The 27,293-nt window shown below is 42.8% G+C and overlaps 1 long non-coding RNA gene across 1 annotated transcript; it reads right to left on the bottom strand.

Moving 5' to 3' along the window:
• Positions 1–2,720: 2,720 nt before the first annotated feature.
• Positions 2,721–5,070, bottom strand: LOC132587550 (uncharacterized). Its single transcript, XR_009556453.1, has 3 exons — positions 4,866–5,070; positions 3,568–3,694; positions 2,721–2,763 (listed from the first exon to the last, which is right to left on the bottom strand). It is a non-coding gene; the product is annotated as an uncharacterized LOC132587550 (long non-coding RNA).
• Positions 5,071–27,293: the final 22,223 nt, after the last annotated feature.

Here is a 27,293-nt window from a genome sequence, read left to right as displayed (position 1 = left end):
TTCCGGGAAATTACAGGCCAGTCAGTCTGACTTCAATACTGGGAAAGTTGTTAGAAACCATTATCAAGGACAGAATGAGCAGGCACATTGATGAACACGGGTTATTGAGGAAGACTCAGGATGGGTTCTGTAAGGGAAGATCTTGCCTCACTAACCTGTTACAGTTCTTTGAGGGGGTGGACAAAGGGGACCCAATGGATGTTGTTTACCTTGACTTCCAGAAAGCTTTTGATAAAGTTCCTCATCAAAGGCTCCTTAGAAAGCTTAGTAAAAGGACAGGTCCTCTTGTGGATCAAAAACTGGCTGAGTAATAGGAAACAGAGAGTGAGTATAAATGGGCAGTCTTCACAGTGGAGGACGGTAGTGCCTCTCCCCAAAATACCCTCCCAGTTTCAAAAAGATTGGACCAGGGGGTCCAATTCTATGAGCCCCCAAAGAAGGTGCCCTTATCCTTCATTATTTCCTATGAAAGGAAGGCATTGAAAAGGTGTGCCATCCCTTTAAATGTGAGGGCCAGAACTCCCAATATGGAAATATCTTCAATAAATCTTTCTTTAAACATAATCTAGTTGTCTTTACCTCTTTTACTGTTCTTATTGCAGTATTTAATGCAACACCTTCTCGCTGGTCCCCCCTGTTTTTCACAGAGTTTGCTACGTCATGGTGCGACCGAATTGTCCGGCGGTATAACCGGATGGGCAGGCTGGGCCCACCAACCTTGCCAGCTTAAGAGAAGGAAAACTCTAACATCAAACCCGGGCAGATAGAGCTCGTTAATGTAACACCTACGACCTGGAGGACTCGCTGCCGGCGTCCCGGCTTACTGGGCCATGGCAGATGACCCCCAGGTGAAAGGGTGGAGCCAGTACCGCGCACACTGGGCTTCACCTAAAAAATTCCTCTGCGCAGGCCTGAAGGGCATATCCACATCCACAACCCACAACGCATCAAGTCCTGCAGCGATGGGCAAGGGGCGAAACGGCAGGTGGAAGGTGCCACTGGAAGCTGCAGTCCCGATCCTGCATGTAGGCAGTTCAGGGTATTGGTCGCCTGATGCTAACCCGGAGACGAAAGCATTTTTCGGCAACACCCTGAACGACCAAGCAGCCTTATCTAGGGACAGCACTGCTTGCTCCACACGGAGAGGGGCCTAGAAAAGGTGGCCTAAACAAAGCTCGTCTCCTCCACCCCAGTTGGCTAGCCGCGGTCAACGGGCATCCTTACTTGCGGTCAAAAAATAATGACGATGGTGTCTACATCCGCTATCGCACCGATGGCAGCCTGTTCAACCTGAGGCGACTAAAGGCCCACTCCAAGACAATGGAAAAACTCATCCGAGAGCTACTGTTTGCTGATGATGCTGCACTCGTCTCCCACTCGGTATCAGCTCTGCAGCATATGACGTCCTGCTTTGCAGAGGCTGCCAAGCTATTCGGCCTAGAAGTTAGTCTGAAGAAGACAGAAGTTCTCCACCAGCCTGCACCCCAGGAAGATTATCACCCTCCCTGCATCACTGTGGGTGAATCAATTCTGAAGACAGTCCAGCAGTTCAGCTACCTGGGGTGCATCATCTCCTCAGATGCTAAGATCAACAAGAATCGCACTGCTACAGGACCAACCCTAAATCAGACTTTTCCCTGCAGCCGCTGTGGCCGGACCTGCCTGTCCCACATTGGTCTTGTCAGCCACCAGCGAGCCTGCAGCAAACGTGGACTATTGCACCCTTCTTAAATCTTCGTTCGCGAAGCCAAGCCGAGAGAGAGAGAGACTTTGAAAGCTGGATTTATTGCATTTATAGAAAATCTTTTTCCTACAGATTTCAAAGTTTTGTTTATAGAATCCCTCATCCCTAAACAGACATGATATATGGTCAGATCTACACATAACCAAGGAATCATTTCTTTATGCATAGTGTGACCCTCTTTCTTCAGTTTCTATACATATATGTATAATCCAGATGGTCATTAAAAAACCAAAAAACCAAATCTAAAATGTCTTAAACAAACTATATCTTCATAACATCCAGTCCATAATTTCAAAAACTTCTACTAGGGTTGCCAGCCTCCAGGTGTGGCCTGGAGAGCTCCTGCTTTTACAACCGATCTCCAGCTGGCAGAGATCAGCTCCCCTGGAGAAAATGGCTGTTTTGAAGGCTGGACTCTATGGCATTGTACCATGCTGAGGCCCCTCCCCTCCCCAAACCCTGCCCTCTCCAAGATCCACCCCAAAATCTCCAGGTATTTTCCAACACAGACGTGGCAACCCTACATCTAACATTAAAGGTACCCATTCCCACCTCCCTATTCTTGAGTCTTGCAGCTACAAGCTTGTTACTTTCAGCCTCATCCACACAGCTGCCATTGGGGGTAGAAAAAACCAACATTAAGAAAAACCAACCATCATGAAAAATTAGCTTTGTGGTGATTGCAACATCATAAATGGTAAAATCAAGAAATAAACATTGGATAAAGAACTCTTCCACTCTAATTCTCAGTTTTTATTGAATTATAACAAGATTATAACAAGATATACACCATATGTTGAAATATGCTCACAAGATACTAAACCCATGACCCACCCCAAACAGAAACAACTTTATGATCCATCTAGGTTCAGAATCACAGATTTAAACAATGCAATCAAATAGTATATTATCTCTGATGTGAAGGATCTATTTCTGCAGGTTAAATTCCTTTGAAGTTCAAATGAATACCTTTATGCATGGTAATAGGTGGGAGCTGGAGCTCTGTTTTCTAGTCTGGGCTAAAAGAGAGAAAAAGTGAATTAGATCATAATAAAAATGTGGGTGGGCCACAGGACACAAAGTGGAGGACAAAATTGTTTCAGCTGAGAATGTTTATAAATAAAAGAAGGGGGGAATCGAATATCCTGGCTGCTACACTGCAAGCTTGATAGCAAAGGATGTAGATATGTCAAGCATGGTTATGTTATTACTTTTGGTGGGCAAATCATATAATACTAGGAGATTCAAACATTTGCGTGCTAGAGAAATCATTGATCATGATATAAGCCTGAGTCTCATCTGACAACCCTGCCATACTGAGATCCAGGACTTTTTTTTTTTTTTTTTGAGCAGGAACGCACAGGAACGCAGTTCTAGCTGACGGTGTCAGGGGGTGTGGCCTAATATGCAAATGAATTGCTGCTGGGCTTTTTCTATAAAAAGCCCTATGTGGAACAATGGTGACATCAGAGGGTGTGGCCTGTTATGCAAATGAGTTCCTGCTGGCCTTTTCTACCAAAAAAGCCCTGCTGAGATCATACTTCTATACCAATGTACAAAGATATACATTGTTAATAATGTGCTACTTGCAGTTAGTTTGTAAGTTCCTAAATGCATTTGTTAAACCTCTTGCTACTATTAATAATGATAATAGCAAATTACATAAATGTTGAAGATGGGGTGAGAAGTTCCCCAATGTGAATATCCCTACAAACTGAGCCAAGCTTTTTTTCTTAATATTATTTCACCTGTTATAGTTCAGCAGCACTATAACAGGTGAAATAATATTAAGTGTATTGCACCCAAGAAAAATGTTACCTTACCTTTTGCAGCAAATCACAGAGTAGTTGCATGTTCCAATGATGGTATCAGGGAAAGTACAGCTCTCACGGTCAATACAAATATGTCCAGATCCAAAGCAGTGATAGAAGGAATTTATGGCATAGAGTTCTGAAAAAACATAAATAACAGGAAACATAATGGGTGTGATCAGATGGGTGTTTTGGCCTGCCATACCCACCCCCAACTCTGGATTTAATGGGCACAATCACATTTGCACATCTGTCCCCCATGGCCCATCTGCACCTACCTCATGTTGCAATGCCTCCCATTTAACAGACACTGGGAGCTTTCCAGTGGCAAAATTTGGTGAGGCACTTCCACAGTGTGTTTCCAGCTGTCTGATTAGCCCAGGCATACCATGGAGACATAGGAGCAGTATGATCGCTCTTCTCTGTGCATTTGTTGCCTCTTCCTGATTTCACGAGACCATGACTATGTTGTTGGCGCAGTCTGACTGTGATCACATGCACTAAATAATGCACTTTCAATCCACTTTCCAACTGGATTTTATAGTGTGAATGGGCAAAATTCAATTGGAAAGTACATTGAAAGTGAATTGAAAGTGCATAAATTAGTGTGTGTGATCTCATCTTTAGATTGCCACAGCATGTCTCAAACTGGATCAACTTTTTAAAAGCCAAGAGACAGCTGCGGCTAACTCCCAGTCTGATCACATCTAATGATTGTTAATGGTCAGAACACAATCAAATTCAGATTTCATCCTCTTCCATTTGGGGCCAAACTGCTGATTCCCCAGTAACCAACTGCTGAGCACAAGTACTCAAGCACTCCACATTACCTGTTTCTGATTACCATCTTGCATATAAAGGGAGGGCATGCAGATTGAGAACAGTAACAAAGATGGGCAAAATGAAATGGCTGATAGTTTCAGCATACAAAATGAAATAGAAATGAAAGGGTCATATTTATACATTCTTTAAAAATGTTAAACCCATGGATTAGTATTTATCCACAACAGCTAAATGGAGTCTCTGGTTTCCAAATCGGTATATTCTTAGGGATGAGTATCTGCATGTCATTGTCATGTCATGATAAACAGCCACATCCAATCCAGGATTTACTGAGGAGAAAGCTTTGAAGAGAACTTCCCACAATTATTTGGTTGGTGATGGATGGATTTTTAAAAAATGGTTTAGACTTATTTATAGAAGCTTTTGTTATGTCTCCATGTTTCTTTAATTATTCATTATTTCATTGTTCATTTATTCATTAATGTTTATTTATTCATTATTAACACCTTAGTTTTCAAATAACTTACCTGTAGCAGACAGGAATATCCATAAAAAGACAGGAAATATTAGCCACAAGATCTTCATGGTATTTTGCTGGGAATTCCAGCTCAGATGTTTCCTGTTCAACAAACCTGGAGCAAATGTGCAAATGCATGTCCTTCCTCTTTTTTTATTTTATTTTTATAGACATTGTCTAGTACTTCCTCCCTTCTTGATTCTTCTTCCCTATGGTTAGAGTCATGAATCTGCAAATTTGACCCAGACTTCTTATGTTCAAGAAGTTCAAATTCCCTTTGGAATTCTGATTTTAAAAATCTATATTCAGATGTTTCCAGTTGAGTTTGGTGGCAGCTGGTGAGTTTGGGGTTTTTTTGCCATTTTAAACCAGTTTCATGCTTCTCACTTTTTTCTCTACCTGCCATTTTAATATTTTTTATCATTTCTGAAATAAAAAATTAACAAAGAAGCTGTAAAACAATGAGCTACATTCACATAATTTTAGAAAGAAAATGTGACTCTCAATAGAACAAAAGAGGAGTAATGAGTAAGGCTGTTGAGCGAATTGAACATAGACGTGTTGCTGTAATGGATAAAAACTTCTGATGCTTGTATCCTCTGTGGATTAACTCAATCTTTCTCCAGCCATGATAGCTGAATGGAACATTCACATTCATTTAAGAAGCAGTCTGCTTTTGAGTCCCAGATGACAGGGATGGGGTTCAGTGGCTTTATGGATTACTGCATGGAAGAGAACCTGCATAATCAGGACTGGAAGCAAAAATATGAATGATATGGGTACTTGTTGCAACCCTGCCTGGTTATTTTAATGGCTCTTTGTAATGATCCTAATTGTTATCGTTCAAGAGGAGGAAGACCAAATGTTCTGCCAGGAGGGTATAATGAGCAAAGGTTATGAAGCTTGCTGCACAGAGAGATAAGAAAAGAATGATTGTAATAGCTGTGAAATGGTGCAGATCAGTGTGATAACACAGTGACATCGCTTCTGGGGTTTTGTGTGGAACTGAAGTCATGGTGTTGACACAATGTGATGCTGGCCATGCCCTACCCCCACAAAGCATTGCCAGAAGAGACACGGTAGACCTGGTTGGGGTCTGCTGTTGGGCTATCCTCTTTCAAGTTAGAAAACTAGCATAGAGAGGAGGCTGAAACCCCTTGGATACTGTGGGAATAAATTTGTGAACTCCCAATACATGGCTAGTTGGGAAGTGACTTTGTCCATGCAGTTGCAAAGAGCTGGACTTGACTGTGCGACTGAACAACAACAATGCATGACTACTCAATAAGACCTGGGATAGACATGGATGGAGGGCATGAGGACAATGTTTAATGCCATTATCCTCATCCCCAGGCATGCCTACTTCTTCAAGGTTAATGGGGAGAACACTTGGCCTTATGGGATAAGCAGAAGTTCATGAGGTGTATATGCAGGTAATGTTTGGGTAAATGGTGTCTGTTCAGTTTCCACCTGAACACATCCTCTGAGCCTAATATTGAGGCAACATGTCTACATTTGTAAATGAACATAATTTTTCAAAAAGCACAGCATGTTGACTGCTTGCATGGCATTTGTTTACTTTCATTTGTGATGTTTTTATAAAGTTGGGGTACATCTTGAGACCTATACTTATTTTATAAACTGAAGGGGGATTGATAGGTTTGCCAATTCTAGGATATCTGAGGATGAACCCTGTGGAGGACAAGGTTTGAGGAGGAGAGAACTTTAGGGAGGTAACAATGCCATACAATACACCCTCCAAAAGAACCATTTTCTCCAGGGGAACTGATCTCTGGAGATCCGCTGTAATTCTGGGATATATATATATGGGTTTATTTTCAGAAGCATGACCAATGATGAGGGCCAATCAGTTAATGCCACTGGATGCTATGGGAGGATATAGGCTTGGCATGTATTTTGGTGACACAGGTGTCCAGGTTAGTCATTCTGGGTCATGCAGTTATCTTCTGAGCAGCTGTAAGCCAAAAGCTGTTGTCTCCCAAAGATCCCCCATTACTACCCACTAAGAACTGTGTGCTATTGGTAATCATCTGCAATGGACTGTATTCCAACTCCACGCAATTAACCAAATACTGCCAAGAGTGGGGAGTTTTATCCCAGAGACTTACACAAAGCCATGCCAAGGCTCAGGATGTACATTTCAACACACACAATAACAGGCAGGAAGACTACTGTCCCAGTCATCCCCTCCATTACAGCCAAGGTGTAATTACAGTTATTACAGCCCAGGCTTCGCCATACTGAGAAGAAAGCCATGAAGCCATGGAAAAAGCCATTTCCCAGAGGGAGAGTGGAAAAGGACAACACATTTCCTTCCTAGCCACCATTACTGCAAAGCAGCCACATCACGTTCACAGCTGCAATCATGTCTATGCATATGGAGAACTTTTGGTTCAGATGAAAGGCTGTAACAACAATGAGTCCAGGAACTCATCAACAAGTCAATACCCACCATCAAGACCCGGCAGCCAACAGGTCACATTGTTTTCCTTTCCTCCTTTTTATCTTGCTAAGTTTCCTGGAGGTGTCATCATGGTTAGTTAGCATCTGGACCCCAAATTATCACATGGTAAAGAAACCCTGGACTTCATTGGTCCACCCTGGAAACCAATCAGTAAGGCAGAGATCAGTGTCCACTCCAATCAGAGTTACTGCCCAGTGGTCACTGCCCCCTGTCCCCCGGGCAGTGAATCTGACTATTTAAGGTCAGGTATGTGGGTGTTCATTGTTCTCCTGATGGCACCCCCTTATTGCCAGCAGAGATAACCCCCATACCCTGATTGGGTTTGGGCCCATTATTGTGAGATCCACTGGTCGGTTCTTACTATTTCCTTCCCCCTCCTTCTGTTGCTGTTGAGATCTTCTCTTCTCTTCAGACAGGTAATTGCATCACCCATGATCATCACTTCAATCCTGCTAATGTAAATGTCCCTATCCATTTTTCCTCTCTGTATATTCCTAGTTCTGTAGCATTTGTGTGAATGTCAGTGTAACTGTGTGATTGTGTGATCTTTATTCTCAATAAAAACAGCTTGAATTTAGCAACCAATCTAATCATATTTTCTTGGGTCTCTGGAAAAGTCTGACTCCCATAAACATAGGTTATTGATCCTGCTCTTGCTATCTGTCTATTAATTTTAATTTCCCAGTTTGATCTCAGAGGCAATTTGGCTAACACAGCAAGACAAGCAAAGAGTATGGACAGTAGGTGAAGATGCACAATGATGGTAGCCACTGAGCTACCTAGCGCATCCCACCATTAAACATATTATAACAATTTATGATGCAGCAGATCAGCCATTTTAATAAACCTGTTTGTTGTCTTGTGTCTTCATTTGTGGAAAATGCTGCGGATGATTCCTATGGATAGCTTATATTTAAAGATGTGTGTCTGACTCATAGCTAGTTCATCTGGAACCATTTTGAGTATTTGTATACTTTCCTCTGAGGTAATAGGGAAAAAGGGGTATAGAGATTCTGGGCTGTGGATATCAGGAGGTACAGTGGGAAGATGAGGAACCACCAAGAATATACTCAAGGTGGTTCTTGACTCCACAGAGACTTTCTCCTCAGTAAATCAGTTAATATTCCAATTTGTTGGAAGCACTGTGGGCAGTTGGTACATTCATACATTGTTGGTGGGGGTGTCCGCCCACATATTGGCAGATATTGGAATGCCATTTTACCTATTATTAATAAAATCATTGGATGCACCTTTCACTCCAGAATCTATTTTATTAAATCATTGGGAAGATATATCTCTATACAAGACAAGAAAATATATAGCTGACTTACTGTTGATTGCTGCTAAAACTTTGATAGTGCAATTTTTTTGGGGAAAAGAAAAACCCTACAAAAAGACAATGGTTCATGAAAGTATAGAATACAGTAGTGTGTGACAAAATAGCTTTGCAAGTCTTGTAATGTAGAGAATTCAGGAAGACAACAGCCTCTGGAGAGAAATGGTTTGCCTTTTTCCAATATCTTGCAGATTATGAGAATATCTGTGCATTACCAAAGAAATACATGGATTTGCTTTTTATTAAATATTGAATTTGTGATTTAATGACCTTATATATAACGTTAGTACTACAAGGAGTGGCCTGTGTTAATCTATGCTCTGCTTTTAACTACCCTCAGATTGATTGGGTCAATATGTGCTCAGGTCGAGAGAAAGAGATTGAATTTCTAGATGCTCTCAATGATTGTGCTATGGAGCCGATGGTCACAGAACCTACCAGGGGTGGGGTGATCCCGGATTTGGTCCTAAGTAATGCCCAAGATTTGGTGAGAGATGTAAAAGTGATCACACCACTTGGGAGCAGTGAATATAACATTGTTTATTTCTCCATTTGTATAAATAGGGAGTTGTCCCAAAAGACCAGCACAACCACGTTTAACTTTAAAAGGGGTAAATTCTCTGATATGAGGAGGCATGTGAGGAGGAAACTGAAAGGAAAGGTAAATACAGTCAAAACCCTTGGGAAAGCTTGGAGGCTATTTAAAACTACAATTCTAAAAGCTCAGATAAAATATATACCACGAGTTAGGAAAGGCACAAACAGGTATAAGAAAAGGCCTGCATGCTAAACAAAAAACAGTAATGGAAGCTGTAAAAAATTAAGAAGGACTCCTTTAAGCGGTGGAAAGCTAGTCCAAGTGAGATTAATAAAAGGGAACACAGGCTGTGGCAAAGCAAATGCAAGACTGTGATCAGGCAGGCAAAAAGGGACTATGAGGAGCATATTACAAAAAACATAAAGACCAACAATAAACATTTCTTCAAATATATTAGAAATATATTAGAAACAGGAAACCAGCCTGGGAGGCAGTGGGAGAGTCATGGAGTAAAAGGACAGGTCCTCTTTTGGATCAAAAACTGGCTAATTAATAGGAAGCTGAGAGTGAGTATAAATGGGCAATCTTTGCAGTGGAAGACGGTAAGCAGTGGGGTGCCTCAGTACTGGGTCCCATGCTCTTTAACGTTCATTAATGATTTGAAGTTGAGAGTAAGCAGTGAAGTGGCCAAGTTTGCAGATGACACTAAATTGTTCAGGTGAGAACCAGAGAGGATTGTGAGGCACTCCAAAGGGATCTGTTGAGGCTGGATGAGTGGGCATCAACGTGGCAGATGAGGTTCAATGTGGCCAAGTGCAAAGTAATGCACATCGGGGCCAAGAATCCCAGCTACAAATAAAAGTTGATGGGGTGTGAACTGGCAGAGACTGACCAAGAGAGAGATCTTGGGGTCGTGGTAGATAACTCACTGAAAATGTGTGATTGCAATAAAAAAAAAGGCCAACACCATGCTGGGAATTATTAGGAAGGGAATTGAAAACAAATCAGCCAGTATCATAATGCCCCTGTATAAATGGATAGTGCGGTCTCATTTGGAATACTGTGTACAATTCTGGTCATCGCACATCAAAAAGGTTATTATAGCATTGGAAAAAGTCCAGAAAAGGGCAACTAGAATGATTAAAGGGCTGGAACACTTTTCCTATGAAGAAAGATTGAAACGCTTGGGGCTCTTTAGCTTGGAGAAACATCGACTGTGGGGTGACATGATAGAGGTTTACAAGATTATGCATGGGATGGCGAAAGTAGAGAAATAAGTACTCTTCTCCCTTTCTCACAATACAAGAACTTGTGGGCATTCGATGAAATTGCTGAGCAGTAAGGTTAAAATGGATAAAAGGAAGTACTTCTACACCCAAAGGGTGATTAACATGTGGAATTCACTGCCACAGGAGGTGATGGCAGCTACAAGCATAGCCAGTTTCAAGAGGGGATTGAATAAAAATATGGAGCAGAGGTCCATAAGTGGCTATTAGCCACAGTGTGTGTGTGTGTATATGTATATATATATATATATATATATATATATATATATATATATATATATATATATATATATATATATATATATATATATATATTGGCCACTGTGTGACACAGAGTGTCTGGATGGGCCATTGTCCTGATCCAACATGGCATCTCTTATGTTCCTATGTTCTTATGCTTTGTTTGCTTGATGTAATATTGGGGTTTTTTATTTTAACTCATTATTTTGCATATCTTTAACCATTTTATTAATATAAGTGTACGTTCTGATTTTATAAAAAATTCAATACATATAAAGTTATTTTTTAAAGGGAAATGCGGAAGAGAGTACAAGTGCAGCAGCTGGGTAGAGCTGGTTGGGTACAGATAGTTGGCCTAAGGAGAATGGGATCAGACCAGGCTTGAAAGGCTGAGATAAAGGCCTATCAGCTTAGTGTACTCAATTCAGCAGGAGAAGGTCAGGGACTTAAGCTGAGGCAGAAAGAAGGGATGTATCAGAACAGTGCAGCTGGGGTTGGGTGATAAAGAGAGGAAGAGGAAAAGGTCCCTCCATGCTGCCTTTTCCTGAAGTGCGAGCATTGTCATAGGGTCAGAGAAAGGTTTGGGGGATGAACCTAACCTAAAATGCTCATCTGAAGCTGGCCTTTCTGTCTCTGAAATTCACACTTCACCTGGGTTTGCTCATTCTGAGAGGAGATTTATCCTATCTGTAATGATTGCCATGTCTGATTGGTCAGTAATATATTGGAAAAATTTCAACTATGCTTGAGAGGGTTAAACTAATTGTCTCATAAGCAGCAGTCATCAGATTTGAGATGACCTCATGGAATCACAAGGCAAGTCCTGAAGTAGGCAAGCTACTTCATTCCCATGGAAACCTTCTGGGAAAGAATTTTTGCACTTATTTCTCCACTGTTGCTAGATCATGATTTGATTTGATCCAAGGCTTTATTCCCATGGAAACCTTCTGGGAAATAATTTTTTGCACTTCCCCACTGTTGCTGGATCATGATTTGATTTGAATTGAATTGATCCAAGGCCCTGGGATCATAGAAGCTCTGGTGCTTCTTCAGCTTGTAGTCTTTAACTAAGACATAAATCAACCTCACTTGGGGTTATGTAGCCATTCTCCATTGAAACAAAGAAACACACTCATGTTTCAGTTATCATCAATAAGTTTTATATCAAGGGGGGAGACAAAAGAAGGCTGTTTTAATGGGAGTACAAGGAATCCGTTTTCAAACGTAGGGTTCTTTTGGAGAATGTTTTGATTTAACACTGTGATTGTTGTCAAATCATGGCCTGAACTCCAGGCTCAAAGAGGGCTGCAAAAAGAAAACAGATACTTAGCGTTAGACAAGTATGAAAAAAATGTAATGTGTCCTCTATTTTTTTACATATGCCAAAATCCCAAAATATTTTTCAGTCCTAGCAAACTTTAGTTCCCGTACTTAAATCTGTGAACTTTGGAATTGAAAATTCTTACACCTAGGTGGGCATAGTATGTGTTTACAGGCTTTTCAAATCATGATATTGGTTACCTGGAGTAACAGTCAGATAAATTCTAGGTGTCTTCTACCCTGGAATTACATTAATGAGAAAGAGCTGCCAACTAGGAAATAAAAACAGAACAAAGTTCTCCTTCAAAACCAAGACAACATAATTTGGAATGCAAAGGTCCATAGAGAAATTCCCAATCCAGCTTCCTTCTGCCACCTTTAGCTTGTTTCCCTGTTCAGATTTTTAAAAATTAGCACACATCTATGTGTATGCATGCACATCACAGCTCTGTAGGAGCTAAATGAAGCATAATATAAACTAGGGTTGTCAGGCATGTCCTGGCAACTGGCAGGAGTTTGGGGGGCATAGGTTAAACCATTGAGTTTCAGTAATTCCTAGAGAGGCATGATGCCTTTTCTGGGTTTTCTCTGGAAATGGTATCATGCTGTCCACCCATCAGCAATTTTTTGTTTACTTTTCTCCTGCCACTGCTTGGAGATAATGGGAGATGCCCAAATCTCCCTGAAGAGGGACTTCCAAAATTTTTACATCATTACCAAGAAGTCCTTTTGTTGAGTTGCCATCTATCCAGCCTAAGATGGTGGAGGCACCCCAAGAAGACAAAAGCAGTTGGATACGTTCATATGGGAGTAGGTGGTCCTTCAGGCATGCTGGTTCTCATTGGTACATAATGCCATAATTCACCTCCCAAAGCAGTTATTTTCTTGGGGAACTAATTTCTGTCCTCTGGAGACTGGTTGAAATTTTGGGAGATTTCCAGGCCCCACCTGGAAGCTGGCAACCCTACCTGCAACCCACTCCAGTCAGCATTTTGGCTGTAGCATTCTGTACCAACTATACCTTCTGGACAGTTTACAAGGGCAGCCCCACATAAAACACATTGCAGGGATCTCATCTTAACATGGAATGCACTACAGTGGCAACATCCTTTTTTTGCTCATCAAGGGTTACAGTTGACCTGCCAGCTGAAGCCAGCAACTGCTGCCAACTGTTTACCCAACAAGAGGACCATGTATAACAGCACTCCCAAGCTATGATCCTGCTTCTTTAGAGAGAGTGCAACCTCCATCCAGAACAAGAGATAGCTCTGTTCCTGAGTCAGACAAGATAGCCCTGTTCCCCTGCCAGTGGACCCCAAACTACTTACAACTTTTTTTTCCACCTCTTCCATATTATTCTCACAAAAACAATTCTGTGGGATAGATTGTTCTGAAAGAGACTGACCCAAGGTCACCCAGTGAGTTTCCATAATAGAATGGGGATTTAAACCTGGGTCTCAACCATGGTCCTATATTCTCAGAGGCACCTTCCTAGACAGCAGTAATTTGCCACAGTAAATTCCTGATCTTTTCAGATTTGGGGAGAAGAGCAGCAAAGATCTCCAAGTGTTCAAGGATTACCTAAGAGAACCTTGCATCATATTTTACAGCAAAACGCATTTAAGCTGCATTTTCCGAGGCTGACTGAAGGGTAACAACTATTTAATTTGCATGTACCACCATCCAATGCACACTCTTCATCGTTCTGTGTCGTACATAGACCTATGGGTACACAGGAAGAGAAGAAAACAAGAAATGTTCTTGAGATCAGGAAAGACTAAAACGAGATGAGAAGGCCTGATAGCCATGTTCAAGCTGAAGTTAAATGTCGACAATAACTAATGAAGGGAAAAGAAAACCCAACCTGAGTAACACATCTGGAGACCACGTCCTATGAGGAAAGGTTGAAGGAGCTGGGGATGTTTAGCTTGGAGAGGAGGCGGCTGAGAGGTGATATGATCACCATCTTCAAGTACTTGAAGGGCTGTCATATAGAGGATGGTGTGGAATTGTTTTCTATGGCCCCAGAAGGTAGGACCAGAACCAATGGGTTGAAATTAAATCAAAAGAGTTTCCGGCTCAACATTAGGAAGAACTTCCTGATTGTTAGAACCATTCCTCAGTGGAACAGGCTTCCTCGGGAGGTGGTGGGCTCTCCTTCCTTGGAGGTTTTTAAACAGAGGCTAGATAGCCATCTGACAGCAATGAAGATCCTGTGAATTTAGGGGGAGGTGTTTGTGAGTTTCCTGCATTGTGCAGGGGTTGGACTAGATGACCCTAGAGATTCCTTCTAACTCTATGATTCTATGAAATATCCAACTCAGGAAATATCTGGGGACTTTGGGGTGGAGTCAGGAGTGAGGTTGTGACAAGTACAATTGAACTCCAAAGGGAGTTATAGCCATTACATTTAAAGGGACCATGCTTCTTTTGGAGTAATGGAGAATGGGGCACCCTCCTTTGGGACTCATAAAACCAGACCCCCTGTCCAATCTTTTTGAAACATGGGGGTTTTCTTGAAGAGAGGCACCAGATGCTATGCAGAAAATGTGGTACCTCTACCTCAGAAAACACCCCCCCCAAGCCCCAGACATCCATGGATCAATTCTCCATTATACCCTATGGAGACCAGTTTCCATAGGGTATAATGGAGTGCCCAATAGTCATTCAAACCTCACCCCCTCCCACTTTCTGATAACCCTGATAACCCTGTGGGGGAAGGACCTCCAAACCAGGGGATCCCTTGCCCCCAACTGGGGATTAGCAACCCTAAAAATATCTATATGAATATATCATAAAAATAGCCTTCAAACAAAAAGGAAGTGCAGTTACAATAAAAGCAATTCAAGGCTCCCCTAAGAAATAAGATTTTGAAGTGCATTAATAGGCATTATTGCTAACTACACATCCCAAAAACTAGCAAGCAAAGAGCACAATAGGCTGATAATAGAATGCTATGCTTCTGCCTGACAAAAAGATAAGACCACTGAGCTCTCCTCTGCCCTCAACCTCATGTTAAATGGGATTCTGAAGAAAACCTCTACCTTTTATCCAGACTCAAAACAAATTTAAAAGAATCTTTATTCCAAATAAATGCCTATTAAATTGCTTCTGTTAGCCAAAACATCCACCCTTACAACTTTATGGGAAGACTGAACTTATTGATTCCTTCACAGAAGATGAATTTTGGTCACCCAAACATCTCATCTTGCTAGATACATTTGTCTCTTCAGCTCTCTGCTTTCACTGAATAGTTATCTCTGGTAAAAGTCATCCCAGTACTTATTAAACTTGACAAATTTAGAGTGTAAAGTGGTAGACTTTAGGACAAAGATGTCTGTAGCTTCCAACACTACTGCCGGAAACAAGATGCTAGATGGATCTCTTGTTCTAATCAGCATGGCTCTCCATTAGGTTTTTTGCACAAATAGCGTTTTATTACATATTCATTATTATCCATGGTGCTTTTTAAAAAAAGAAAAAGAAGAAGAAGGTACTTACCTGGAGCAGCCAAGAGTATCCCTGAAATAACAGACAAGAGAAGCCAAAAAACCTTCATATTTTAATTATATTTTTTTTGCTTGAAATTCAACCACTGTGGCAAGCTTTATTTTCCCTTTAATACAGTGAGGTAAGTTGGTTAAAATTCTGTAATGATACCTGGAGAAAATGGATTAGAAGATAACTAATGAACTACAACTCAGTCCATACAAGATGATATTAATAGCTATGATAGCTATGGCAGGGGTGGGTTGGCTATTGACCTTATAAGGTCAACAGCCAATCAGAAAGCACAAATTCTGCAAGCAGAGTGTAATGTGCAGTGGTCAAGCTTGTTGGACCAAGATTACATAAAAGGGAAAGAGTACATATTTAATTGGCATGAAATAATCCAAGTGCATTAGACTGAAAATAATGGGTACACAATGCAAAGCTTGTTAATATGGAAATAGGAACATTAAGAGAAGAAATCAAATCTGAGATTAAATGGAGTACAATGATACTGATGTAGTAAGCTTCTTTTGTTCACATCTGTTGGCTCTTAAAATACTGATCAAAATAATTTTAATTTACTTGTTTTAAATTAATTGATGTTTCTGCTAATCTTTGTTTATTTTACTTTATTTCACAAATTGAGCTTTGTTTATTTTACTGAGCTTTGTTTATATACTTTGGCTTTCAATTGTTTTTCCTTTTTACTGATTGTTATAATTTTGTTGATTTGATTGCAATGGTTGCTCCTTTATTAGTTATTGTAAATTGCTGGGGGCAAGGTTCAATCTTAGTTCTAAACAAGAGAATAAAATATTTAAAATAGATTTCATGCTATGGTAGTTTTAATATGTACCCTTGAAATATATTTTGAACTCTTGTGTGCTTTTTGCACACTCTTCATTTGCCTGTAGAACATTCTTGGCATAATAATATAGACTAATGTGCCTCATACATTATGGTAGTGACGTGGCAGTCTCTTAGTTATGCTTTCATTCCACATTACAAGTGAAATGTTTACTTCGTTACATACACCCTTTCTAATGAATTGTGACCTATGATCCTAGCTAGGTGAAAACTAAATTGAAATTGGACCTATGCAGGAAAAACCTTCACACACAAACACACACAAACAATTACTCATTAAATGCTTAAAAAGGAGAAAAATTGGTGTTGACATTAGGGATGTGCAAAAAAAAAAATCGGTAGTACACGGATTCAGAAGTATAAGGGGGAAAAATACGGAATCCCATATATTTCTGAATTCTGTAATCAGAATAGCTGCATATACGGTAGATGCGTGGCTATTTCCGAAGATACGGCCCCATTATACCCTATGGGCCATTTAAATCAATGGCAAATAGGGTATATTTGAAGCCGCCTGGAGGGGAGGGAGTTTGAGGGAGAGCCCCCAAATTTGCAGGGGACCTGCAGGGGACTCTCCCCTACAAACCCCCAACTCCCAAAAAGATTGGGCCAGGGGGTCCCATTCCAGGGACACCCAAAGAGAAGAAGAAGAAGAAGATATTGGATTTATATCCCGCCCTCCACTCCGAAGAGTCTCAGAGCGGCTCACAATCTCCTTTACCTTCCTCCCCCACAACAGACACCCTGTGAGGTGGGTGGGGCTGGAGAGGGCTCTCACAGCAGCTGCCCTTTCAAGGACAACCTCTGCCAGAGCTATGGCTGACCCAAGGCCATTCCAGCAGGTGCAAGTGGAGGAGTGGATTATACCCTATGGGCCATTGAAATCAACGGCAACATAGGGCATAATTAGAGGCTACTGGGGGGCAGCGGGTTTGAGGGAGAGCCCCCCAAAACTGCAGGGAACCCGCAGGGGACTCTCCCCTACAAAACCCCCAAGTCCCAAAAAGATTGGGCCAGGGGGTCCCTGTCTTTGGGCTCCCCAAAAAGCCCATTGCCAACAATGATGGGGAAAGCCCAATTAGCCACTTCCTCCACTATAATTGCTGTGGGGAAAGTGGCTCTGGGCAGAGGGGAGTTTGAGGGAGAGGCCCCAAAACTTCAGGGCAGCTTCAGGGGACTCCCCAGCATGAAACCCCCTGGCCCCAAAAGACTGCACCCATCTGTGGGCACCCCAAAAGGAACACTGCTCCCAATGGTGAGAAAAAAAACAATTAGAGCCACTTCCTCACTGTAATTGTCGTGGGAAAAGTGGCTCTGGGGAGCAGGAGGTTTTGAGGAGAGCCCCCCCACACTGCTGTGCAGCTTCAGGGCACTGTCCCAGACAAAACCCACAAGGCCAAAAAAAAATTGGAGCAGGGGGTCCAATTCCTGGGGCACCCAAAGCCAAACCTAACTTTACACCAGAGAATCTCTATAGGACCCAAATGCACTACATCCCTCTATCTACTCAATGAACCCTGCAGGCCTGGAACCAATATAAACCCAGTTGCCAATGTCACTGCCACACAAAACACAATCTGCTCAAGGTCTGCTCTGCAGACCTGGCTGCAGCAAACCCAGATGCCAGCTCTCCAGCCCTGCCCCAAGCAACACAGGGAGAGCTGGCCAAGCACAACAAGCATGCTGGCTCTGGGTCTCTCACCCAGGTGCCAGCTTTCCTGCCACAGAACACACAATCTCCAGATGCCAGCTCTCCAGCCCTGCCCCAAACAACACAACTCTCAAACAAGAGAAGTGGTGGACCACCACTCCTAGCTCCACATCATTCTGTATCTGACACAAAGCAAGAAGCATTTTGACTTACCTTGAGTGATGGATGGTTGGCTGGTCCAGGCCCTTTTGCATTACCCAACTGTTAAAAAAGTGGCCTTTTCACCAATAAGAAACCTCAGGCCAAATCAGTCAACAACAACACCCCCCCCCCCCAAAACCAGAACCAGGAAAAGGGACAACAGGAGAAGGCCAAGCAACTCAACTGTTAAAAAAATGGCCTTTTCACCAATAAGAAACCTCAGGCCAAATCAGTCAAGAACACCCCTGCCCCTAAAACCAGAACCAGGAAAAGGGGGACAACAGGACAGGAGGATGCAAAACCTGCAGCAATAGAGAATAGATCCAAACAGAAGGCCAACACAAACTCAACTGTTAAAAAAGTTGCCTTTTAAACAATGAAAATTACCCAAGAACCAGAACCAGGAGAGAAAAGGAACAACAGCAGCACAACACAGCAGCAACAAATCAAACACAGAATCCTTTTAAAACAGTAAAAAAAAAATAACTTTTAACAATGCAGGAACTTTCCCAACCCCTCCCCCCCCAAACCCCCTTCACCCTAACCCCAAGAAATCCAAGCCACCAAATCAGGAAAAGTAAAAGGACACTGCACTTTTAAAAGTCCTCTCACTAAAGAATGATATGGGCAAATTGGCAAAAAAACCCCACCCCAGGCCCCCTCCCCCAGCAGAACCCCCTAATCCTAACCCCAAATAAGCTAGTACCCACCACCACCCAAATCTGGATAAGTAAAGGGATTCTGAGTCTTAAAAAGTCTTAAAAAGTCCTTTTACCAACTAAAATAAAAACAAGAACCCCAAGACTGTCTTACCTTAGACGTCTTCTCTACTCCAGGCAAGTCTGGTAAGGCTGAGAGAGAGCAGCAGCAGCTGAGGCCAAGGGCCAGCACAGCACAATCTCTCTCTCACACAAACACACACCAACACCGCAGCAATGGAGGAGTCCAGCCAGGCAGACTCCTTTAAAAGGTTCTCTGACCCTACAGAGAGCAGTTTCAAAAAATAGCACTGCTCTGTGATTGGCCAGACAACAGTGCTTACTTGGATACCCAAGTAAGCAAAAGATCAAAACAACAATGTTGCTGATGGCTGGGGGATCAGCTACACAACAGCCCTGCAAAGCATGCATTTGCAATGCATTTTGCAAATGCATGCTTTGGATTGGCTGCTTGGGCTCCTCTTCCCCCTCCCCCCCTCCCTGATCCCAGGGAGGCTATGGGAGAGGTGGGAAAAGGCTACCAAAGGCGGGAAAAGAGGCAAGTAGCTCCCCTGCGGCTGCAGAAGCCCCTTTCCCGCCTTTTCCATTGACTTCCGTATACTTCCGAATATATATACGGAAGTATACGGGGAGCCATACTTGGCTCCCGCATAATAGGCCCCAATTGGATTCGGCTGTATGCTATTCCGTATACAGCTGAATCAGGTGATTCAGCGGTTGATTCGATTCGGCCGAACCGAATGCACACCCCTAGTTGACATTACAGAAGTAACTACATTTGACTTTCCACTGATAGGGCTGGATCCAGTCAGCTTTCTGCATTCTCCCTTCACAGGGGGAGGGAGTAAGAATGAAGGCAAACTTGGTGGGTCCATCATGGCCTCCTCTTTTGCCACCATTATTGCCTTCCCTTTGTCCTCTTCCCTTTCACCTCCCCCTGGCAGTGCTATAAGACATTGGGAGGGGTATTGAATTGTGAAAAATCCCACAGGGCCCTTATGGCCTCCAGGAGGCATTCCACATTTCTGGTGCTGCCACCAAAAAAGCCCCAGCCCTTGTGGAGCATAGCCTGGCTTCCTTTGGTCTGGGAATGGACAATAGATTTTGTGTCCCTGAACGCAGTGTTCTCTGGGGAACATGTGTCCCATAGATAGGCAGGCCCCCAACCATAAAGGGCTTTAAAGGTCATAACCAACACCTTGAAATGGACCCGGCAGCCAGTGCTTTCAGACCAGTGCTTTCAGACCAGATAACCAGTTGCTTTCAGGCCAGATAAGAGCCCTAGACAGCCTGGGCCTTATGTTTGATGCCCCTTATCTAGTTTATGGAGTTTCCCACAATTATTCAAGATCTTCCAACCCCATGTACACATTTAACATGCTGAAAATTATTATTGAAATAGTACAAAAAAATACAATATCTAGGAGGGGGGTGTTATGCTATTTAGGGGAGAACATTCTGAGAGCTATTTAAGCTTGTATGTTTATTTATTTGATTGTTTATTTTGTTTGTTTAAAACATTTATATCCATCTTCTCTCTTGAAGACTCAAGGAAGCTAACAATACAAGTGGCAAGGAAACAAAAAAATGCAAGTCCAGTGGCAAGAAACGCCCCCCCCAAAAAAAACATTTGTAGTAAAATCAAAAGCACTCAAGCATATTAAAAATAAACACACTAAATAAAACCACAGTCAAATATGCCCAAACAGTATACTGTTCATCAAATGCTCTCTGACAAGCTTTTCTAAATGTTGTCAAGGAAGACACCCTCAGCATGCACTCTGGTTGGCCATTGCAAAGGCCGACTGTACTGGGTCTACCTCTGAAAAAAGTAAATCCATAAACCTAAACCTATGCATGTTCCCTCAGAAATCCCTCTATACTCAGCTAAACTGACTCTCAAAGTTTTCATAGAATTTTTTTCTTATTTCTTTGTTGGGTACTTTTAAGGTTTGTAAACTGTAAGGTGGGTCTAAATGATTTGATTACATAAATATACTTAGATCAGGTCCAAGGAGCATTAATATGTTTGGGCTTTTAGAGTTTGTAATTAATTAGGCATCTAAATACAGATGAGTATTTAAAGAGCACTGGTGAAGTGCATCAGATTAAGGAAGTCTTGGTTCAAATCAAGTATAAAAAAGGCAACATTGACAGAAAAACCTAAGATGAAAATGCATGAATGGATTATTTAAATTCACATCACACAGTTTCATTAACTACTGCTTAATTTTTTTTCTGGATTGCTTCATCTTTCTGGGCTTCCTCATCTGAATGTGTTCACCTGCAGCTCTTCCTATGTTAAAGTGTATCATCTCTTGCCCATGTAGTAATTTAAACCCGTGTGGAATCAGATTAAGTAGCAGGGCTTTCTCAAAAACACATTTTGTAAAAGAGTAAAAAGAATCCTTTTTTAGTGATACTTAACTGATTGACAAAACTCTAGAGATCCACGACAGTTGAAGAGGGTTGGATCTCTTGTCAGTGTGCACTGTATGGCATGGGTTATGTGAACAACTTCATTAGTTTCCTCCTTAGTCTCCTAAATGAGTTTTCAGCTGCCATAAGTGACTCCAAGATATAGGGCCTTTTCACACTTACCGGTGGAAACCGGAAGGGAGTCGGTATTGTGCCGCTTGCAGTAATCCGAGACAGCGATGGGAGTTTTCATACACATGTTTTTTTCCCCGGTAGGGTTCCGTGATTGAAGCGTGATTGAAGCGAGCCATTTCACACTGTTCCGCTCTTATCTCGCTTCCACCAGCGCCAGCCGGTTTCGTGCCGTTTTTCGCCCGCCGGCGCGCGCGATCTCCAGCTTTTTTGGGGGGGGGGACGTCAGTTTAGATCGATATAGCGATATATCGCTATATCGACCTGTCAAAACAGCACCACCATAGGGATTGCAACAGAGCCTAGCCATCCCTATGGTGGTGCTGTTTTGACAGGTCGATATAGCGATATATCGCTATATCAATCTAAACTGACGTTCAAAAAAAAAAAAAGCCGGAGATCGCGCGCGCCGGCGGGCGAAAAACGGCGCGAAAACTGCTCCCGGGTTAGATACTGGACATTTCACACAGCACCCCATAGCGATTTCAACCCGGAAGGAGGGGTTGAAAAGTGGAAGAAGCTGCTCTTTGTTTGTGACGACTCAGGCACGCCTCACTACTGGGACAGCCGCGGGAGTGTGTGAAAAGGTGAGAGTATTCCGGTAGCAGCCAGTTACTGAATCGGGTCTGTCTGAAATGCCAGCAGAAACCCGTTACTGTTCAGTAACTGGCCAGCTGCTATACTGGAATACTTAGGCTGTGTGAAAAAGCTCATAGTGTAAAACACCACCATTTGTGGAATTCTACAGGATGTTGTGGATCTCATATTGCATCCGGAAGGAGTGCACGCAGCAGAAATACCCACCATGCCAGCATAATGGACTTTTTGCTGACTGTTCCAGCAGAAAATACTCAAGGGGTGCGGTTACACATCACATTAAAAGTGGGTGTGTAGCACTCAAATTTGAACCGCTGAATATTAATTGGATTCAGGGTCGATCAGATGAGCATCCAAGAATGCGACTCATTCTGTTGTTGAGTGATCAGACATCCAGTACTATCACACTCTTTTCTTGGTGCATGCGTAATCAGATGGTGATTTCTGGGAGCGGGGGGGGGGGGGGGGGTCCATTGAACATGTGCCCAACTGTTTGGAGGTGGGAAATCAAATGTTGCTTCAGAGGCGGGGGAGGGGGAAGGGGGGGAAAGGTTCTGGAATTAACGTTGCCGATTCAAACCAAGGAACTGCCAGGAATTACTTTCCTAGAAATTGGCAGTGACAATGATATCTGGAAATCCTCCACATTGAAAAAAAAAAGATTTTTTTTTCCTGTTCTGAATAGTGGGATAACATTCCCCCCCCCCCCCTCCAACCCAATCCTGTGTGGATTGGAGAAGCAGAAGCATCACCTCAGATTCCCGGATGATCTGGCAATGCGCATGTCTGTTGGGGCTTTTTAAAAAAAAAAAAATGGTGGGAGGGGTGGTAAACATTCCAAGGGGTAGTATCGCGCGTGAGCTGTCCAAACAGAAAAAAACCGATCTTGTGCTGCTTCTTTGAAAAAGGGCTGGACTTTCTGCACTATCAAATTAACGTGGCATTGATCCTCAGCAAGCTGGGATGACTCCAGATGATGCTCGATTGCCAGATGTGGGTGTCTGGATAAACATATTTAATCCATCAGTGAGACGGAGCTGCATCGCCAATAATGGTACGTCTGACTGCACCCAAGGACTCAAATAACCACCCAACTGAACACATGTAATGTTTCAAATCATATTTATTTAAAGGCAGAATTCCAAGCTCCAATTTTGAGCCATGCAAAGGGTAAGTTTTTGTGGGCAAGTTTCTTTACATACTATCTGTAGTTCTTACTGGATATGGATGTCTGTCATAATCTGTCGGGCGAAAAGGACTGCAAAAAAGAGAGGAAGAAATAGATACATTCATGGTGTTACAGACATGAAAAAGTCATTGGAGAACAGATCATAAAACCAGTACTTCCATCCCAGAATACTATTGAATCTTCTCTTTACTGGGGGAGAGGGGTTAGACTGGTTGCCATTTTTGAGGATGCCCATTTTTTTTATTTTAGAAAATACTGTCCCATGAGTGAGCAAATCCTGGCATGTCCGTTCTGATTGCTTAACAGAAACTTGTTTTATTCATCAGTCCTGTAAAACTCTGGTAGGTCAACCACCATTGGAATGGGCAACAAAGGTTGCCAGTTTTTCCTGGAAAAACTCCTGTGGCTTTAAAAGTTTCATGATGGGGAAATTTGACAGACATGCATGCTGCAAACAAGTTTTTTAAAGCATCAACTTTTCATCACACCCCTCCCCCCCACTGCACACACACACACACACACACACAATGAAGGTACAGAAAACCCCCCAGCAGGAACTCATTTTCCTATTAGGCCACAACCCCTGATACCAAGGCAGCCAGAAGTGCGTTCCTGTGCATTCCTGATCAAAAAAAGCCCTGCACAATTAGCTTTATAAACTGCTTGTTGATTCCAAGGCACTAAAACAATTACTACTTTTTCTGGACAACTTCAGTTAATCCAGGAGAATGAACGCTTCAGAATGCCACAGGCACAGAAATTTATGCATAGATGAGGAGGGTCCCATATGGCTGAAACATCTGCTTTATTGATATTGTCCTTATTTATTTATTTAATTTATATCCTGCCTTCCCCACCAAAGGCAGGCTCAGGGCGGCTCACAAGGGTTGACACTAACACATTAGTGTGACCAATACTATAAACAACAATAAAAACATAGAACATAAAAACAATTTAAAACATTTGCTTTTGCTACTATCATAATTGAAGGCAGCGATTTAAATTCTGGTGGTTAGCTATACTCAGAGGTCTCAGGATCGCTATAGCGTTGTGCAGTAGGCCATTGGTGTTGATCTTATGGGCCAGTCCCATTGCTGCAGATGTTACCATTCATGTAAATGCCTGATGGAAGAGTGCCGTTTTGCAGGCCCTGCGGAACTGTAAGAGCTCTCGCAGGGCCCTAACCTCCTTCGGCAACTCATTCCACCAGCTAGGGGCAGCAACGAAAAAGGCCCTGGCTCTCATTGTTTTGAGCTTTGCTTCTCTGATACTGGGAACTGTCAACAGGTTTTGAGACCCGGACTGAAGTGCTTGCTGGGGTATGTGCAGGGAAAGACGGTCCCTAAGGTATGCAGGACCCTGGCCATATAGGGCTTTAAAGGTAATGACCAGCACCTTGAAGCGAATCCGGTACCCTAAGGGTAGCCAGTGCAGCGCTTTCAGCACAGGCTGGATGTGTTCCCATAAAGGAACTCCTATTAACAGCCTGGCTGCAGCATTCTGCACTAGCTGAAGTCTCCGGATTTGGGACAAAGGCAACCCCATGTAGAGAGCATTACAGTAATCCAGTCTCAAGGTGACCGTTGCATAGATCACTGTTGCCAAGTCGTCACGTTCGAGAAAGGGGACCAACTGCTTTGCCATCCGCAGATGGTAAAAGGCTGACCTGGCAGTGGCAGCTACTTGGGCCTTCATTGTTAAAGAGGGATCCAAGAGCACCCCTAAACTTTTAACCTTGGGCACCAGTGTGAGCTGGGTTCTGTCAAAGGTTGGTAAACGGACCTCCGGTCCTGAACAGTGGCGACTCAGATACAGGACCTCTGTCTTTGTTGGATTTAATTTCAGTCTACTCATCCTGAGCCACCCTACCACAGCTTGCAATGCTGTGGACAGATCTTCCGGGGTTCTAACCCGACTGCTCAGCAATTTCATTGAATGCCCACAAGTTCTTGTATTGTGAGAAAGGGAGAAAAGTACTTCTTTCTCTACCTTCTCCATTCCATGCATAATCTTGTAAACCTCTATCATGTCACCCCGCAGCTGACGTTTCTCCAAGCTAAAGAGCCCCAAGCGTTTTAGCCTTTCTTCATTGGGAAAGTGTTCCAAACCTGTAATCATTCTAGTTGCCCTTTTCCGGACCTTTTCCAATGCTATAATATCCTTTTTGAGGTGCAGTGACCAGAATTGCACACAGTATTTCAAATGAGACCGCACCATTGATTTATACAGGGGCATTATGATACTGGCCGATTTGTTTTCAATTCCCTTCCTAATAATACCCAGCATGGCGTTAGCCTTTTTTATTGCAATCGCACACTGTCTTGACATTTTCAGTGAGTTATCTACCACGATCCCAAGATCTCTCTCTTGGTCAGTCTCTGCCAGTTCACACCCCATCAACTTGTATTTGCAGCTGGGATTTTTGGTCCCAATGTGCATTACTTTGCACTTGGCCACATTGAACCTCATCTGCAACGTTGACGCCCACTCACCCAGCCTCAACAGATCCCTTTGGAGTTCCTCACAATCCTCTCTGGTTCTTACCACCCTGAACAATTTAGTGTCATCCGCAAACTTGGCCACTTCACTGCTTACTCTTACACTTACAGATAGAGCTGGCTGTCATCCACATACTGGTGACAACCCAGCCCATACCTCTGGGCATCCTGGGCGAGGAGGCGCATGTAGAAGCTGAATAACATTGGAAAAAGAACTGCTCCCTGTGGCACACCACATATAAGTGGGTGTCGTCGGGACAGTTCATCTCCTAGTGACACCCTCTGTTCCCAACCCTGGAGGGTATGTACAATGATGGGAATTTGTGTATAGCAGAAATATCCAGGATAAGGTTACAGAACCTTAAACATATCAGCAGTTTCAAAACAGCTCAACATTGTTTGTAAGGATGGTTGTAAATTTCAGAAAGGTGGGAGTCAAAAATCTACTTCCCATGTTCAGAATCCCTGAGCCATTATGAAACACCCAATTCCCACCTAAATTTTGGCTTGGCTCAATATTTCAGTGGCAGTCCTGGGCTGTCATCAGCATACTTGTTGCATGGTTTCCCATCTCCTCCATTTTGTCTTTTTACCAAAGTTATCATTAAAAACAGGAAGAAAGGAAAATGGCAGTTCAGGCTGATAGCTCTGAAGGTGATAGCTAAGTAGTTTTCTTAAATTCTGTAGTTACTATAGCAATGACATTTTCTGAGCATGTTCAGAACATTGCCAACAAGAGCTCTGGGAAATTTTATTGTGTATGTATGAAAGGATTTTTAAATAGGGTTGCCAAGTCCTTCACAGCTGCTGGTACCATAGAATTTCCCCCCAAATTGGTAGAGTGCTCGCACACAAAACTATAGAGTTACCTGAATTCCTAGAGCATCCCCACATGTTGCAAAGTGACAGGACTCTGGGGGGTGGGGAACCCCCTGGCGGCCTCCTCCCTACTGATAGGTTGGGGCCCACCAAACTGGGGGATCCCCATCCCTGGCAGGAACTTGGAAGCCCTATTTTTAAGAGTGTTTCTGAATGTATGTTATGAGGAAGAGGGTACATTTGTAAACAGGCGAATTTTTAACAGAACATTTTCCTACCTGTTTAAAGTAATTTGATGTGATAACGCAGGACTTTTTTTCTGGAAAAAGAGGTGCCAGAATTCTCAAGCAGGAAATGAAAAAGAAACACACAGGTGTCCCTCATGAACTTTTAAACATTTTTTTGAGAATTTTGTTTCCACAAAGAAGTTCTGGAACTCTATTCCATTGTGCTTCCCCAGAAAAAAAGCCCTGAAGTGAACCTACACAAGGTTCACTGCTGGGTGTTTCTGTCCTGCGTAGGGCTGCCAGCCCCCTGTCTAGGGTGGCCAGACCGTCCCGGTCTCCCGGGACATTCCCGGTTCTGGCCAC

The sequence above is a fragment of the Heteronotia binoei genome, chromosome 1 (genome assembly GCF_032191835.1).
Source record: "Heteronotia binoei isolate CCM8104 ecotype False Entrance Well chromosome 1, APGP_CSIRO_Hbin_v1, whole genome shotgun sequence".
NCBI classification, from domain to species: Eukaryota; Metazoa; Chordata; class Lepidosauria; order Squamata; family Gekkonidae; genus Heteronotia; species Heteronotia binoei.
Note: the sequence above shows the minus strand (reverse complement) of the source record. Positions and strands in the feature narration are given on the sequence as shown.